At 37.1% G+C, this 15,956-nt stretch overlaps 1 long non-coding RNA gene and 1 other non-coding gene across 2 annotated transcripts; one reads left to right on the forward strand and one right to left on the reverse strand.

Moving 5' to 3' along the window:
• Positions 1-2,073: 2,073 nt before the first annotated feature.
• LOC114580695 lies at positions 2,074-2,853 on the reverse strand. Its single transcript, XR_003702227.1, has 2 exons — positions 2,783-2,853; positions 2,074-2,704 (listed from the first exon to the last, which is right to left on the reverse strand). It is a non-coding gene; the product is annotated as an uncharacterized LOC114580695 (long non-coding RNA).
• An 11,757-nt stretch (positions 2,854-14,610) lies between these two features.
• Positions 14,611-14,770, forward strand: LOC114581080. Its single transcript, XR_003702881.1, has one exon. It is a non-coding gene; the product is annotated as a U1 spliceosomal RNA (small nuclear RNA).
• The last annotated feature ends 1,186 nt before the right edge of the window (positions 14,771-15,956 follow it).

Raw genomic sequence — 15,956 nt, forward strand, 5'->3', positions numbered from 1 at the left:
TTTATCAAAAGTTAAGACATATATCTTCCACTCTACCGAAGTAAATTTTCAACCCGTAACAAAATCAAACTTAATATTCTCATGTTTATATATTTAAAGTTTCTTTCACATAGCTTGAGAATTCAACCAGTTCAATATCACCTTTTACAAAGCACCCTTCTATGATAAGATTTATTGACAAAAGGCACTAACTTATTCATTTTTTTTGTTTTTACTATCTCTTAGAAGAGCATTATTTGAATGACTCTTCATTAGCAAATTCAACCAAAAAAAAAACACATTTCTTGTCTCTCAACTGATACAAGAAAAAAGGTTGTTGACTGTGTTTAATATTAAAATTTAATGATTCATAAATAGACCAAGTCATCTTTGACTTGGCCATTAGCCAGTCATTAAACCTGTTCTCATTTGTATAGATGAATAGGAATTTCTTCATATGCACAACATAACACATTGTGCAAAACAATACCTCAAAGTAGGTGCTTCAAAATAGTTTAACGGGTCGGGTTTGAATCCGACATGAAATTGACTCAATTTGAACCCAATTGATCCAATAACCCGTTTTGATTAAAAAAAATAAAACTTCACGACTATAAAGTTTGGGTTAATTGATCAAAAGTAAAAAGTGCATACCAAATAAGCAAAAGAATTCAAAGAAAAAAAAAAATTGTTCATGTCACTATCGGGTCAACATCAGACTTACTGGTCAGCTCAAGCACGACCTGCCAATTAAACGAGTCAAAATTTTAGACCCAAAACTGACTTGCTTATTAAACAGGTCAATCCGAACCCGAATTTTTTGGATCGGATTGTCAGGTCGGGTCGGATCATTTATTAACACTTGTATCTCAAACAAGGCTTAGTTGAGCTCAACAAAAATCTTATAAAATTATTACATGAATTGATGTTCTTTACATATTGAATGATATTTCTTTACCAATGTTATAAGTAAATGTGGGCCTGCTATTATCAGAAGTTATATTAATAAGCATAGTAGTAAGGCCTAAATAGGCTTATGATAATCTCATATTAATGAACATTATGGCACTCATAATTCACAAAAAAATAATTTAGGGAAAAATTATATATATAGCAGTTAAAGTATCTCCATCCAAGTGGTACCCAGTCTACAACTAGCTTTTAGGTTTCAACATTGATAAACCTTCTTGATAATGAGATGTAACCCAGCTGCTGTCAAAACTCCCATGAACAACACATTAATGAGGTTACTATGGAGATTTTTGGTGTTTATAACTTGAAGAAGCACCAAGTTTAATCATAAGGAACATATGTTTCTAAATTTGATTTGAAGACTGAAAATCATCTGAAGAGAAATTATTATGTGCGGAGTCCAGATGATAAATAATCGTCCGGATGTGAGTATAATTTTGTGTACAATTTGGTTTTTTTTATACAGTGTGTACAAACGCTGTGTACACTCACATCAAGACGGTACTTTACCATCCGGACTCTGCACGGAATAATTTCTCCTAAAAGAGACTAATTTTTTGTTCAAAATTAGCTTAGATCGAGATAAATGAGCTAAAAATGAAGCTAGCGCAACTTCAATCAAACAATGACCAAGATAGAATTGAGCTAGCCCGAACGAGATCTATTGTGCATGCATGTAGATCGAAATATGCAACTATATTATGCAAATACGAAGGTTAGACTCCAAACTAAATCGAAAAATGGTTGAAAATGGATTGATTTTCGACTAAATTTGAGCATAAACACAAACAAACAAGCTTGGCTTGAATCGAAAGATAACGAAGCAAGCCTACGACCAAGTTTTACTCGTCTAGAACACAAATTGAATGACTTTGAGACGATCTTGAGCCGCGAATAAATCGACCCGAGACAAGATCATTGAAAAACCTACAGATATGATTACATATATGCTTGTTTTACACCTTTTGTCTGTTGTGGGCAATGAGATAACAACTATCTATTTCCTTAAGTGGAATGGTGACAAGAGTACCACTCTCTGTATGCATCTCCTAACTGTTCAGTACACTAAAGGCTTGCTGTCAAATGAAACATGAAGAAAACATAATTAAATAATAAAAAGTCTGCACAAGAAATACCATCAATGGTGAAGTAAATAGTTAAAATAATCAAAGTAAATTCAAAAGCTGTCAAAATCAAAGAACAAATAATTTAGACAGTGCAAACAATGACCTCAGTGTGAATTATGGTCAAGTGGTCCACCCTATGACATACTGCTTATTTGGCCCCTATTTCATGTCTTCTTCTAGATTATGGAGAAGCAGAAACAAACACACATAACAGAATAAAAACCATTGAGTAATATGGCATGCCATTGGCTGTTCAGCATATTCCCACTCAATGATTGCTCTGAATTTGTTCATTTTACAGCTCATTTAGTTGCTTGTAGAAGTTGTTTTTGAATTATTTTAAGTGAGATATCAGAATCCTCACTTTTATAGGCTTTGAAGCCTTCTCCAACTGAACTCCAAACACATGAATGGCGTTCGCTCGCGAGCTCCAGCTGAAACAGAAAAACTTATGGTATTTGGTTGCGGGTGAACAGTGCGGCGCCATTATTGATGTAACACTGTTCACCTTCGCTATGTTTCTTTCTCTACCGGATTTGTCTAAGAAACGCACGAAGGAGAAAGACAGTTATCTGGGCGCAAAATGAAGTTCGATTGGAGATGAATCACGCCATTTTTTAGTTTCACTGCATTTTGGAATGAAAAATGAGATTTTCGGTTGGAGATGCCATGAAGCAGTTTATAGAGTTGAAAATCACTCTTACATATTCATTATTTTTGAAGATGTGTTTTCTAACTACAAGCAGCCAAATGAGGTCCTAGCAGATAAGCTTATCCAAGCTACCAAAAAAAAAAAAATTCTTATATGTAAAAAAAAAGCAAAGCTGATAATAACATCTAAGCTTACATAATTGAAACTCACTTCTCATTGCTATGAAGATAAGTTCTAACAATTAGAACCTACTTTCATTCGTTTTCATAAACCGACTGAACTCGATTGTGAAAGAAAGGATCGATGATTTCAAAGAAGTTTTTTATCCCACTATGGGGTGTCGGCTACATGAATTCCTTTTCTTCATTATGTCCTATTAGGAGTCAAATTCTTATTTAAGTTTAATTAAAATAAAGATCATTTTTAATACTTTCTAATCAAGCTTTTTTAGGTCTACCTCTACTTTTATTTTTAAACATAAACTATATCTAATACATCTATCCTAACAGGGTCATCGAAAGTCTATAAAATGTCAATACCCTGTTATTATTTTGATAAGCGATCAACAACCAACTATTATTTTGATCACTTTTCCAAATCCGAAATATACTTTATAGCAAACTACAAAGAATTTTGAATAGAAGTAACACACATAATTTTGATTCTTGTGAATTAAGTAAATGATTACTTGGATGTATTTTTAAAGTTATCTTAGAAATAGAATTGCTTGGAATAAATCATTTGAATGGAGCCCGTGGAACGTGCGTTGCTAAATGAGAAAAAGTTTGTGTAGTTCAACACTAATTATATGTGATCAAGTTAGTTCATCGACTATACAAAACTTATTTCAAATAGCCCATTAGGTAGAAATTGATGGAAATTGGGATACTAAATAGATCCAAATTTAGTTCCCGAGGGATCCTTTTGGATTGATTTTGAATTGTCGATGAACTAACTAAGAGAAATGTGATACTCTCGACTAAATTTGCCTCATATAAATAGTTGTGAACTATTTTCAACTTTTTTCCATTGTAAAATAGGATGTGATTAAAACCAGCCCACATTAGCAGAATCCATATCAAAGCATGTACTCAGGTTTTTCTTTTACTAGAGAATGTACTCAGTCTAAATTGAAAAAAAAAAAAAAACTCGGAATCCAATCTGTTCAAGTATAAGATGATTCACTTTACTTACCAAGGCCAAGATAAAACAGAAGGTTTTGCACTAAGTTCTGAAACTCAGCCCTTGAATAAGCAAAAAATTGTGAAGAAGAACTTCATCATGTACAAGGAATGACAAAAATTCAGCATTTAAAGTGAAGTTACAAACTAAGTAAGAACACCTTCATGCTATGCCATAGTTCACCATATGCAGAAAATATAGCTGAAGCATATTTTTTTGGAAATGTATTTTTTAGGTTCATTCTCTATGATATTCCAAGTTCATCTTTGAGTCTAAAAAAGCCAAATTATTTACTCACTCTTTAGGCTATCTAAGCACTCTATCTTAAATCTTCTTGATTCATGGTTTGAGTTTAGAAGGCCAATCATTTTATGTATTTTTGAGTCTAAGAGGTATGAAGTCATTTATAGATTCTCTAGAATCTTCTAGAATACATATAGCGGGTTCGTCCCGGGATGTGATTGATGTTCAAGCCATTAAAAGCCACTTCAAGTCATCTTAAGTCTTTCTTATGCTCTTGACTACATCATGCAAGTTACTTCTTAGAAATCTTCTAATGTAATCATTCATATTACTAGTGAAAGTTGAGCTCTTTTGCTTCTTTTGAGCACTTCCTTGAACTTGTGGAGTTAATCTTGAGCCAGTGAGAATTTAGCTCATTACTTGGTTGAAGCCTTGAAGGAGATTCTAAAATTGGTGATGTATCTGTCACGAATTGTTTGAGCAAACCAAAACTTCCAAATTGACAATTGAGATATGAATTGCCTCTGAGGTCTTATTAAATAGAAAGGATATTGCTTGGCTTCAATTGTTAGAGAATGAACTGACCAACACTACCCAAGCTAAATTTTATCTGTCTAGTATTTCTTAAATGTTAAAATCGATTTTGATAGCTTCTCTTTTAGGTCCAGAGAAGCCTATCTCAGTTGCTTACATAAAATGGTATATTATTTGTATTTTGAAGAAGTAACATATTCATTTCATGACTTATATCCTCTTCCTCCCCCCCAACCAACAAAAAAAAGGTTGTTTTGAGGTTCTTCTCTAAAAGGTTTCGAGACTTATCTTGAATAAAAAAAGGCCAAGTCATTTATGCATTCTCTAGAATCTTCTAGATTCATCTTCAAGTTTAGAAAGTCCAAGTCACATAAGCACTTTGAAGAATTTTCTAGATTGACTTTGAATTTAAAAAGTCCATATCATTAATGTATTACCAGGTTTCAGAAAGTGAAATCATTTATTATCAAGAATCTTCAATGTTCATCCTCGAGTCAAAAGAAGTCTAAGCTTGGAATGATCAAGAATCATCCTATATACCTGAAGGCCAATGCAACTCATTAGAAGCCATTTCAAATAATGTAAGGCTCTCTTATGCTTTCCACTATGTCATGCAATTGTGTCTTCTTTGAAATCCTTCATTTTATCATTGAAACTTGAGTTATATTCCTTTCATGACTTGGGCTTCATTTGGGACAGCTTTTTTACTGCTTCTTAAGGCAATCAAATTTTTAATACAAAAATTAAAAATTTTGTACTAGAAAACTGCTTTAAGAAACAATGAAGAACCCGTCCCAAACAAGGCCTTAGAGTCTGTTCAGTCAAGCTACGTTTCATGATGCCGTGTTAATTACAAATCTTGTATTGAGGGTGTCAAAAGAATCAAAGCTGAAGGTCATCATAAAAAAATGATGTACACAAATAATGACAAAAGAGAGAGAAAAAATACAACATAAAGATACCAATAGTTACATGGTATGGCTTCAACTAAGCCTACATCAATCGGAGTGAAGAGAGAATCCATTATACTAACAAATGAGTCATAATTGTAGTATACAAAATAAAAGCATTCGTTAGGCCTTTTCTCAATTCCCAAGCACACCTACGTACAAAGAAGAAAAAGAAATAAAAATATCTTATACAGAGAGAATATCTTCTACAAAAAAAGCTTCTAGCATGCACTGTTGTGAGCTTTTAAATAGCCTTAGGTTCAGGTTAGAATAGTTATTGGGTACCAAATTAAGACCAACAAATTCTAATGTGCCTGAGAAGTTCAATGAAAGGCAAATTGGAAATATATTTTACAGATTTTGTTAGACCGGTCCAGTCCAGTCGGTCCGCACGGGACCGGCAGTTCGCAACTGAGGCGGGATCTCCGCCTCATGCGGGGATCGAGCGGCCCGTCCGCCCTCGTAGAGCCGTTTAGGAAGTTTTTTTGAGCGTTTTGAGAGGGAAATTTGAACGTAGGGACTGTTTAGGGAATTCCTTTTGATTTGTATGCATTAAATAGTTGATTTGGCTAGGGTTTGAGTATCTTGAATTTGGCTGAAATTTGAGATCTCTTAGATTCAGGTTTCTTTGGGCTCTAGCGGCGTCTAGAGATTTGGGAGAGATCGATCCTTCTCTCGAATTGAGGATCAATTGTATCTTGCTGTTTTTATTCATCTACTAGTGAAATACAAGCTTTCCTTTGAGTTTTCTCTCGAATTTTCCCGGAAAAGTGCTATTTTTCTGCTGTAAACAGCAGATTTCTGCTGTTTTCCTGCTGTGGACAGCCATTTGGCTGCTGTTTGTTCGCTGATTTTGATTAGGTTACTTGCGAACTCAAGTATTTCCTATCAGATTTCTCTTGAATAATATGGTCGACCTAGAAGGATTTATTTAGTTATCAGGAATTGGATTTCCCATAGGATTAAGTACCAAGGTTAATTGCATACAATATCGAAGAATACTCTCAGTTGAGGGCATCCGATACTTGTCCTTGATTCAGCAAGGGGTTCTAAGCAGCAACTATAATAACTGCTGTTCTAGAATTTGGTTGACTAGACTTGGTTTGGTATGAATTATAATTTGTTTTGATTTCATTATAAAACTAAGTTATCAAAAGTTTAATTTATCTAGATGATTTTAGAAATGAAATTAAAAAGAAGGAAGTTAGGAGTCAAATGCTCTAATGAGCACTACAGTGCTCATAATGGTGGCTCACAGTGCTGCCCTCTCTATATTAAAGAAAGGTTTGAGGGAGAGCCGCAGTGCTGGAAAGCAGCATTGTGGCGCTGTGTGATGAAGCACCACTGTAATGGGTTATATATATATAGATTTGGTCAGAAAATAATGAGAAGGACCTGTTTTGCCTTTTAGATATGCACTCAAGGATGTCTGATGAAGTGCCAAGGACTTTGCAGGTGCAAAAACTCGAATCAAAGTAGTAATTTTGTGATAGGAAATACTTGAATATTTAAAGTAAACCCTAACAAGATGATAGGAAATACTTGAGTTCGCAAGTAACCTAACCCAAATCGGCGAACAAACAGCAGCCAAATGGCTGTCCACACCAGGAAAACAACAGAAATCTGCTGTTTACAGCAGAAAAACAGCACTTGTCCGGGAAAATCTGAGATAAAACTCTAAGGAAAGCTTATATTTCACTAGTAGATGAATAAAAACAGCAAGATACAATTGATCCTCAATTCGAGAGGAGGATCGATCTCTCCCAAATCTCTAGACGCAGCTAGAGCCCAAAGAAAACCTAAATCTAAGAGATCTCAAATTTCAGCCAAAATTCAAGATGATCAAACCCTAGGAAAATCTACTATTTAATGCGTACAAATTAAAAGGAAATCCCTAAACAGTCCCTACATTCAAATTTCTCTCTTAAACCCCAAAAAAATCCTTCCTAAAACGCTCCTGTGGAGCTTGCGTCTTGCATGGTTTCCGCCCAGGCGGAAGTTTTCTCCGCTAATCTTGCAATTTCACCCGTGAACCGGTCCCGCCTGGACCGATTGGACCGGTCCAACACAAGAATAGGGAAAAACAACAAGAGAAACACACAAAAATCTGGTTGAAAACTCTCCAAATTGTAATTGGATTGCAAAAAAGAGAATTAACGAAAACAATGATACAATTGATCCTAAATTCGAGAGGAGGATTGTCTCTCCCAATCTCTAGATGAATCTAGAGCCCAAGACACCAAGAAGAATCCTCACAAGAACACAATAATCAAACATAACCCTAACCCTAATCTTCCTCATATACTTAAGGCTTACAATTAAAACATGAGAATAAAAAGACCTAAAGGCCCTTGCCTCCCCTTCCTTTGGCTCCAGTTTTGAATTTGAAATCAAGTGGACCCCACCCCTTCTCTATCCCTTTCTCTCTCTTGCCGCCGCCCCCTCCTGCTATAGACCTGAATCGGCTCTTTAGAAGGGGCCGGTCTAGCACTAGCGCCCTCCCAAAGAATCAACTTGTCCTCAAGGTGAAAAATAAGGAAACTTATGTTTCACCCTCTCATATGGCACTCATGTGACGTCGTAGTCTGGGAGATCCTTCCACTTGATCAACACTTTCTTAGCCCCATCTTCTCCTTGAAAAACCCCTATCAACTCCAAGGGTTCCAACATCACCTCTAAATCTTCATTTAGTGTCATTGGTATCGTCCTCGTTGGAGGCTGGTAAGCTACAGCTCCAATCCTCTCCAATATCTCATATGACCCAAAGTATCTAGGGGCAAGCTTCTCATTTCTCATGTTGGTTACTCATCTTTGTCTATAAGGTCAGAACTTAAAGAACACCCTTTCCCCTACCTTAAACTGAATGTTCTTCCTATGCCCATCTGCTTGCTTCTTCATAATATGTTGAGCTCGCAGCAGATGCCTCTTCAACTCTTCCAATATCCCATCCTTCTCCTCCAAGTACTTCTCCACTGAAGAAACTGGAGTGTTGTTATACCCATAGTGCACTAAGTGAGATAGATCCCTTATGTATAACATCTTAAATGGGATTATCTGAGAAGCAGAATGAAAAGATATGTTATACCAATACTCATCCCATGCTAGCCATCTGGCCCATAACTTGGGTGTCTCTGACACAAAGCATCTTAAGTAAGTTTTCAAACTCTTGTTGACCACTTCTGTTTGGCCATCCGTCTGTGGGTAGTAGGCGGTTCTCCTCTTCAATATTGTCCCATGTAGTCTGAACAACTCCCTCCAAAAATGATTGAGAAAAACCTTATCCATATCAGATACTATATCCCCTAGTACTCCATGCAGTCTGACCACCTCTTTAATGAAGGTTTATGCCACTGTCATTGCAGTATATGGATGTCATAGGGGAATGCAATGAGCATATTTGCTCAAGCAGTCCACCACCACAAGTATCATTATGAAGCCTTTTGATCTGAGTAGCCTATCTATAAAATCCATGGATACCTCCTTCCATACCCGACCAAGTAAAGCAAGTGGCTATAATAATCCTCTTAAAGACACCACCATGTAATTGTTCCTCTGACAAACTTCACATATGGTGATCATCTCCTCCACATTCTTATGCATCCCCTTTTAGTATAACTTTGAAGCTAGTCTCCTGTAGGTCTTCTGCACCCCTGAATGTCCCCCAATAGCACTCCCATGGAACTCCTAGAACAAGTGTGGAATGTGGACTGATGTCCGAGGAAAAAAAAACCTCCCCTGGAACAGAAGTCTCTCCCCCACCAAAGAATACCCCATATGGCTACTATCCTCTCTTTGTAAATCAAACTTGATCATTCCCAACTCCTCATCTCGAGCACACTCCTCCTTGATGGCTTCCCAATTTAACATTAATGGAACTGACACTGTTGTCACCTGCAACTTCCCTATACATCTGGACAAGGCATCTGCTGCATAGTTCTCCACTCCTAGCCTGTATTGAATCTCAAAATTATAACTCAAAAGCTTAGATAGTCACCTTTGATGCTCCTCTATCACCATCCACTGCTCCAACAAGTACTTCAAGCTCCGCTAGTCCGTCCTAACAATGAAATTCCTACATAATAGGTAGGGCTACCATTTATGGATGGCTAATACAATGGCCATTAACTCCCGCTCATAAACTAACTTCAGCATGGCCCTAACTGTCAACACCTGGATGAAATAGGCAATAAGTCGATGATTTTATATGAGCATGGCCCCTAACTCATGAGTTGCTACTCCTGGCTCCCTTCTCTAGATTCTTCTTATTCTTCACAAGCTGTGCCAACTTCATGGCCTCTCCCAAGTCACGAGGCATCATGGCTTTCACCGTCTCTTAATTTCTACCTTGAGCCCCTTCAAGAAGTTTTCCTCCAATGTAGTCTCTGATAATCGCTCCCCGCTCTCGTCGATTTGGAAACTTTTTAATAAACATTCATTGAATTCTCTCCAGCTTCATATAGGTCTCCTTTGGTCCCTCCATTGGAACCATGATAATACCTTCCCTTCCAAATATAGGCCTCTTGCTGTCAGTTTCTTCTCATCCGTCAAACCATTGATGGCAAAGTACCTCTCTACCTTGTAGATCCATCCATAAGCATCATCCCCTTTAAAAATTGGCATCTTCAGCTTCCTCACCTTTGGCTCTCCCCCGTTTCCCCTATTTCTCCATATTTTTCCCTCTCCCAAGTTCTTTACTCTCCCCATGTCTCTCAATCCTCTTTTATATGCTCATCTTCATACCCCTATTTACTTTCTTCCCTGCTTTCTCCAAAATCAGCACCCCTCATACCATAGTTTCCCTCATTTCTCTCCCAAACAACACCCTTTACTCCTTGCTCCATATTTCCACGTCTCTCTCCAATGTTCCCCCTTTCTCCCAAATGAAGATTGAAAATTTTGTCTTCTATGGATGAAACCTTGTCTTCTACGGATTAAATTTGATCATCCACTGTGGCTTTTATTTGGCTCATCTCTCCTTCATCTACCTTCTTGGCTGCCATCAAATTTTCTAGATTTTGATCCAAAATTCAGCAAGTGTTCATCCCTCAAGATGAATTTTTGCAGCTGAAATTTCATGAAATCAGCCCCTGATGGTCCCAAGACTTGTTATGATACCAATTTATTAGGAAATACTTGAATATTTCAAGTAAACCCTGATAAGAATAGGAAAAAACAACAAGAGAAATACACAAAAATCTAGTGAAAAACTCTCCAAATTGTAATTGGATTGCAAAAGAGAGAACTAACAGAAACAAAGAAACAACGATACAATTGATTCTCAATTCGAGAGGAGTATCATCTCTCCCAATCTTTAGATGAATCTAGAGCCCAAGACACTAAGAAGAACCCTCACAAGAACACAATAATCAAACATAACTCTAATCCTAATCTCCCTCCCATACTTAAGGCATACAATTAAAATAACAATTAGAACATCTGCTATGTTTAGGGTTTTCTTCTTCACTCCATCTGTGCTCTGCCTTTGCTTCCGTTGGGTAATATACTTCATTCTTCTTTAAATCTTGTGGGTTTTTCTTCCGATTTTCTCCGTTCAACCGATTTTTTTGTTATAATGGCTGCGAATCATTTGAGTGACCCTAAATTTTTGGATGGGAAACCCAAATCGAGATCCTTTAGAGTTGTTTTGTCTCTCAATTCGGCTTCTTTGGAGTTTCCTTCGCCTAAAATTTCTTCGTGTCATGGATTGCCAAATGGTTGCTCTTGTGGTGCCTTTTTAGTTTGCACTGACTGAAAAGTTTCTGGGGAGTCATCCTCCTCTCGATGGAATTCGCAAATTTTTTTTACCTAAATCTCTTTGGTGATTTCTCTCTAACTTTTCTTAATTCGAAAAATATGTTGATTAAATTAATGAAAAACTTATACTATTGCAGGTTGTTTTCACACCATTCCTACTTTGTCAGCAATTATTTTATGAAGCTTTTCATGTGGACTACTCATTTTGATGTTAATGTGGAATCCCCTATAATTCTTATATGAGTTTTTTTTCCCAATCTTCGACCACATCTATTCTCTCCTCGCATTCTGCATGGTTTAGGGTCTATATTTGGCCGTCCCTTAAGGTCGGATAATGCTACCATTAATGGCACAAGGCCTTTGGTTGCTCGTATTTTAGTCGAGTTAATTGTCACTAAACGTTATCCTAATAAGTTTGGTTGGGTTCTGAAACTATGGGTAACATTCAATCTGTGAAAATAGAAGAATTTATCTCTTATTTCTATCACTGTAAAGCTTTGGGGCATTAAAAGTTGAATGCCTGATTTGTATCCTTAGGCTGGTGATCCGCCTGTTAAGTCTGTGAGTGTGGGGGCTGCAAATGATATTTCTTTGCAACTTATTCAGGGTCTCAGTGATCCTCCTATTAATGTTATGGCTGGGGTGGTGCCGCAAGATTTCGAATGTGCTATTCTTGATAATATTGGTAATGGTGCACCTTTGGCTCATAATGAGGGACATGAGGTAGGCCTGTTCCGCCTTTGGATAAATGTGAAAATTTTATTCATAGCTCTAGTGATGTTATTTGCCCTATTGTGTCTGGGATCAGTCCGGAGTTATCTCCGGGATTGTCAATGGCTGGTCTTAATGCTTGGGGGCTATTTCTAATAATTTGGTTTGCGATGATGAGGTTGTGGGTTGTGAGGTGGATAGAGATATTTTTCAAGCTAACTTCATGGTGGACAATGAATTGTCTGGTAATATTAATTCTGCTGATTCGTCGATGGTTGATGTTCGGCCATTCTCTCCTGTGGGTTTAGGTGTCGTTGATCACCTTGTTGATGTGCTTGTTAGTCTAATTTCGCCTAATGCTCTGAAAGCTCAATTGAATTCTAGATCTGGGGACACTTGTTTGGCCCAGTCGGATTGGCTAGATGAGTCACTTGCTTCTCCTTGCGGGGTTGAGGATGATTTTGGGGTTGGGCATGTTGAATCCTAACATGATTTGTATGGACTTGATGTTTGTCGAGTCATTGATAATTCTTTTTCTCATGTGGGTAAGCATCGTAGATGCAAATAAAAAAAAATAATGATCTCTGTCTTTGGTGGTTGTTCTGATTTTGGTTGTGGTGCCTTCTATAGGCTGTTCTTGTGGCTTTCGTGAGGGAGTCATTGGGCTTTTTGTTTGCTTTTGGGCTGGGGTGCAATGGTGTGGTTTTGCCCTTGGTTGTGTCTGAAGGTTTGGGTGTGTTAGTTCTTGGCTCTGTTTATTTTTTAGTGTGCTGCATTTCATTTCCATGACTTCATGGTACTTGCGTTGGGCTTTGTTTGGGTTGCTATTGGCTGCCCTGTCTGTTTATCTATTTTCTTTATGTTTGTGCAGGTCTATACTATGGTTATGGTGCTTGTTCCTGCATGGATGCTGATGTTGTCGTCCTGTACCAACTTGGATGTTGATGTTGCCATCTTGCTTCTCTTCGAGGTGGTGACTTTTCTTTATTTTATGTTTTTCTTATTGTATTTAGTGGGATCAACAGCTCTTAGGTTTGGATTCAAAGGATGTATTTTTAGTGAGGCTTTTATCCTCTAAGGATATGTACTATTATCATTTATGGAACGCGTAGGTCACATGTGAGGGTTTTCTCTAAAAAAAAAATTAAAACAATAAAATAAAAAAACCTAAAGGCCCTTGCCGCCCCTTCCTTTGGCTCCAATTTTGAATTTGAAATCAAGTGGACCCCACCCCTTCTCTCTCTCTCTCTCTCTCTCTCTCTCTCTCTCTCTCCCTCTTATTGCTGCCCCCTCTTGCTATAGACATGAACCGGCCCCTTAGAATGGGCCGGCTGGACTGGTCCACCAGGGGCCGGTCTAACATTTTGTTGTAGAGTTACTGCAGAGAGCTGTTATAAACATGAATATAGACATTAGAATTTTAGCATGTGAAATTGTGGCCACTTCGATATAGGTGATAATTTTATGCTTCTTTTAGTAGTAATTGCATCTATTAGAGTGGAACTAAATGAATATATTTCTATCTGCTATTGTTTTAATCAAAAAGTCATTATAAAGATGTTTACGTACTCAAATAATATTTTTACAGACATAAATATTGTTTCTTCTTCTGTCTACAACTAGTGATAATTCTTCCCGGCTAACTTTATATTTTGATTTTTGTAATCTTAAGAATTATCTTATTTGTACCTATGAGTAGTCAAATAACACTATTTTTTTTCAAGGACACATCAAGCATATAAGTATTTTAAGATAATGATTATGTAAAAGTATCATTTTTGTCGTTTGATTTTTTAAATAAGGACATAAATGATCCCACAGAAAGATTAATTTGATCTTTATTTAAAAATTCAAGAGACCAAATTAACATTTTTCTATAGTCATATATTAGTTTGATCCTTCAAAAAGATTAGAAAATCAATTCAATCCTTTTCTCAAATATGTCTATTAGATCTGAACTGTTTCCCTGCTGGAGTTTCAGATTTCAGGTCTCTTTTATTCTTGTAACCAAACAGTACTTTCTTTAGAACACCTCCATAAGCTGGTTACAGTAGCGGTACAAATTAGATTACTGAATACATTTCATTGCAGATCTCCTAAACTTCATTCGCTCTATCTATAATTCCACATTTATTTTACTTTGCATCATCTGCACATTGCTTTTATAACTCTTTTACTATTAAAATTTTGGTTATAGTTTCCTGGGTTAGATTAATCAAGCTAGTCATCATGAATGTCTAAATCAAAGTCAGCAAGCCAGCAAGTCATTGATTTGTCATCAATCAAAATAACACAGTATTCACCTAAGCTGAAGTCACCCAAAATCAAAAGTTGCCTAAAAGTCGCATCTTGTCAAATCGCCAATGGAATAGAGCTTAGCATACTCAACTCACCCACTCACCTAAGCAACCTTCCTGATGATCCATGCATCTGATCTTGATTTGTTGGTTGAGAGTTTTGACTACCAACCAAAATATCTTAGATTCGAGTCTTAGTATGTGATGTGTGTGTTACCTGAACGGAGTCTTTACTGGTGATCAAGTATACATGGCCTAGACTAGTGACCTTCATTGCACGTTGAAGGGGCGCTGATTTACCATCTACCTAAGTGGTAGAGTGGACGTCATAATTTGTGGTAGGGGGGTTCGAGTACGCGCGGCCCCTATTAAAAAAAAAAAGTGATGCGTGTATGAGTTTGTCTTAACTCCAGAAGATCCTAACTACTCGTCCAAGATTACTCATGTATCAATCAGAAGAACTCACCAAAGGGAATTCATCTCATAGAATTCGCCTTCAACATAAACTCTATTGATGTCCTCATTTTCTTGCGCAAATGTCAAATAGCCAGATTTGTCCACCACATATCCTGCTTCATTTAAGCTACTTTTTCTATAACTTTTTTGTATTTCTTAGTTGTACTCATTCCTGTAGCACCGAACCTTAATCTAAACAAAAAAATAAGCGTTAGAGGTTGAGCTTGACATTTGATCAAGCATATAAGCAATGTACTTTCTAACTCAAAAATCTAAGAAGATCTCAGAGCTTCTCTCCCTACCTTCAGACTTGTAGGCTCTGGATCCAAAAACTACACCGCTAAAAATTCATTTTTTTCTGTCAATTTGGCTTTCAAAATGCTCTACTTTACGATCATGTATTCTCAGAGTTTCATGAAATTCAAAACATGAAGAACAAAAGCTTCGATCTGTAACAAAAATACCTCTCCAGATGATGCATTTTCAAAATGCACTACTTTATCTTCAAACGGTACGTTCTCCAGCATCTCCAACCCCTTCTTTACTACTTGTGTTCTGTTTCTCCATTTTGATGATAGCCACCTCAAAACTTTCTTCAGCAGTTCACTATGGTGGTCCTTAGGAACAATTATTACGTCCTCCGACCGGATGCAGAGAAACATCCGATTGTAGGCAAAATCCCGCATATACCGAGGTGTACCGAGTTTTTCCAAAAAACTCGGTACACCTCGGTATAGGCGGGATTTTGCCTATAACCGGATGTTCCTCTGCATCCTTACACCGGACCAAAAAAAAGTTCGGTCCTCAGTGCCTTAATGCGTTCTGGTTGGTTGGGAGAAAAGGGCCGTTGATGATGGATCATGTGGATCAAATTAATTATGTCTCAATTTAGATTTGATCCACCGCTGCTTGTCTGAATGGTGAAGAGCTGCCTGGGCAAAGCCCAGGTCTCTGGTTCGAATCCCTTGGCAAGCAGTGAAAATCTTAAGTGTTGGCCCGTATAAATTGGTGTGGGTTGCATGCTAGGTCGACTGGGGTTTTCACTGACCTAAGGATAGTGCTTCATCGTTTCAAAAAAAAAAAAAAAAAAAATTTAGAT

This window comes from Dendrobium catenatum, unplaced genomic scaffold, assembly GCF_001605985.2.
Source record: "Dendrobium catenatum unplaced genomic scaffold, ASM160598v2 fragScaff_scaffold_133, whole genome shotgun sequence".
Taxonomy (NCBI): Eukaryota; Viridiplantae; Streptophyta; class Magnoliopsida; order Asparagales; family Orchidaceae; genus Dendrobium; species Dendrobium catenatum.